Genomic DNA, 2,983 nt, shown 5'->3' on the forward strand with positions numbered 1-2,983 from the left:
ATTCATGTAGGGTTGATTAGGAGGAGGGCCTTGATTGCCTTGAGAGGGGTTAGGTCTACTATGTGGATGTTGATACCTCTCTTGAGGTTGAGATTGTGGTGGTTGTTGGTAGGATTGTTGGTATTTTGGTTGACCTTGAGGAGCTTGATGATAGTAGGCTTGTTGGCTTGGGTAAGGCTGAGCTTGCGGGGCTTGATTCCATCTTTGATTAGAATTATCCCTCCATCCTTGGTTTTGATTTCCTCCATGTTGATTGTAGTTAGGTCTTTGTGGGTATGGACTGGCTACCGCTAATGTAGTGTACTCTTGGAGTTGAGGGCACTCATCAGTGTAATGGTTGTTACAAGCACAAATACCGCATGATTTTGGTGGTCCTTCAATTCTTAGAGGTTGAGGTAGAGGAGATAGCAAGGCTTAGGGAATTTGTTGCCCTTGGGTGATTTGTCTAAACAAAATTGTCATCTCACCGAGGGTCTTTGTCAAAATGGCATCTACGGAAGGAGAAACTTCACTTAAAGCCTTAGGTTGTGAATTTCTTGCCCTTGAGTGTTGAGTGGAGTCCGCCAAGTCCGCTATAATCTCCCAAGCTTCCTCGGCGGTCTTGTTTTTGGTGAGGGATCCTCCACTAGAGGCATCTAGGAGAAGCTTATCTTGGGGGTTCATCCCTTGACGAAAATAGCTAATAAGCACCAACTCGTCAATACGGTGGTGGGGGCAAGCTTCCAACAACTTCTTGAATCTCTCGCAATACTCAGAAAGAGTCTCCCCATCTCTTTGCATAATGCAAGAGATTTCCTTTCGCAGCTTATCTGTTTTCTGTGGTGGATAGAACTTTTCCAGAAATTTCTTACGCAGCAAGTCCCAATTGGAAATCACATCTCCTGGTTGAGTATAAAACCATTCTTTCGCTTTTTCCTCCAAAGAGAAAGGGAAAGCGAACACCAAAACTGCTACTTTATCTGCACCATGTCTTCTCGCAGTGGAGCATACAACTTAAAAAGAATAGGTGGATGTCTCATATCATATCACATCATATCAGAAGATAGAATGGTCCTCCGATGGATGTCTCATGGCTTCATCAATATTAAAGCTCACTTCTCTTCCATCAATATCAAAAGAATATGTGCCCAAAAAAGTATCTAATTTGAACCGGGAGGTCTTCAAAATGGCCTTCCAAGCAAGATAGATGATGTTCTCCCAGAATCACTAGGGGGCATCTCAAGAATATGAAAATCAATCGGAAAGACCAACCCCTTTATACTCACTAGAACATCCTCTGCAATGCCAACTACAGAAATTATGCTTTTATCCGCCAAAACAAACCGGACAGCCGACCGTTTCAATGGTGAAAGCTTCAAGACCTCATAAACAGACAAAGGCATAATGCTCACACAAGCACCTAGATCACACATGCAATCACCAAATTGTACCCCGTCAATAGTGCAAGTGACTAGGCAAGGACCGGGGTCACCACACTTCTTCGGTATATCACCCATTAAAGCAGAAATTGAGCTTCCCAATGGAATAGTTTCTAAATCATGGATATTCTCTTTGTTCATGCATAAATCCTTTAGAAACTTGGCATATTTAGGGACTTGGTGGATAGCATCAAAGAGAGGAATGGTTACCTCAACTTTCTTGAATATCTCCACCATCTTGGGATCTAGCTCCACTTGCTTCTTGGGCTTCCTTGCCAATGTGGAAAATGGAATTGGAGTAGCTTCTTTCAAGACATTTCCATCCTTAGGAATTCCGTCCCTTGGTTGAGCAATTACTTCTTCAACTATCTCTTGTACCTCATGCTCTTCTTCGACTTCTTCTACCTCAACAACATCCTCGTCTTGAGTGACTTCTATTGAGCTTGGCTCTTCGAGACTCCTCTCTTGCAATTTAGTGCTGGACCTCAAGGTGATGGCATTGATGCCATCCTTGGGGTTGGGTAAAAGTTCAGAAGGTAGTGCACTAGAGCTTGAGGGTTGAACATTAGGGGTAGAGGTTGGTTCCATACGGGAAAGAAGGACTTGGATGGTAGAGGTAAGACCATTGATGCTAGAGTTAAGCGAATCTTGAAACTCTTTTTGTCCTTGAAGAATAGAACGGAGTGTCTCGTCTTGGTTGGAGGAAGAAGAAGGGTAAGTAATTTGGGGGATTGTGGTTGGTTGAGTTGAGGTGCTTGCCTTTGATGAGGTGCTTGGTAGGTTTGATAGGTTTTTCCTTGGTTTTGGTGTTGGTATGGAGGGTTTTGTTGGTACCGGTTTTGTTGGTAGTTGTTATTCCACCTTTGGTTCCCACTATTGTCCCTTCCTCCTTGATTATAGTTATCCCTCCATCCTTGGTTGGAATTGTCTTACCAACCTTGATTCTAGTTACCCCCTTGATTATAGTTGCCTCCTTGTTGGTAATACCCTTGGTTTGGACGATTGTAATAGGCATTATTAGCCACCAAGGTATTATCCTCTTGGAGACTTGGACATTCATCGGTGTAATGGGAGTAACAAGAGCAAATTTCGCACACTCGTTGAGGGACCAAGTATTGACATTGTTGTTGTTGAGGAGGTGGAGGTTGTTGTTGATTGAGTTGAAGTTGCTTGAGGATGTTGGTCATCTCTCCCAAGGTCTTGGTAAGGGCAGCAGTCTCACCACTAGAAGAAACTTCATTTATGGCTCTTGGATGATTGTTTTCTTGTCTAGCATGTTGGGTGGACTCAGTCAAATAGGTGATTAGCTGCCATGCTTCCTCCGCCGTTCTATACTTTGTCAAGGAACCATTACTTGAGGCATCCAAAAGGATATTGTCTTGAGGTTTCATTCCTCGGCAAAAGTAGCTAATAAACACTAGAGTGTCAATCACGTGGTGAGGGCATGAGTCAAGAAGCCTCTGAAAATGTTCCTAATACTCGTAAAGAGTTTCCAATTCACCTTGGACAATGCATGAAATCTCTTTCCTTAACCTATCTGTCACCTCTGTAGGAAAGAATTTATC

At 43.1% G+C, this 2,983-nt stretch overlaps 1 non-coding gene across 1 annotated transcript; it reads left to right on the forward strand.

Moving 5' to 3' along the window:
- Nucleotides 1–700: 700 nt before the first annotated feature.
- On the forward strand, nucleotides 701–807 carry LOC148564466 (small nucleolar RNA R71). The gene has a single exon (XR_015885510.1). It is a non-coding gene; the product is annotated as a small nucleolar RNA R71 (small nucleolar RNA).
- Nucleotides 808–2,983: the final 2,176 nt, after the last annotated feature.

Source organism: Arachis ipaensis, chromosome B5, assembly GCF_059453495.1.
Source record: "Arachis ipaensis isolate K30076 ecotype BB chromosome B5, ASM5945349v1, whole genome shotgun sequence".
NCBI classification, from domain to species: Eukaryota; Viridiplantae; Streptophyta; class Magnoliopsida; order Fabales; family Fabaceae; genus Arachis; species Arachis ipaensis.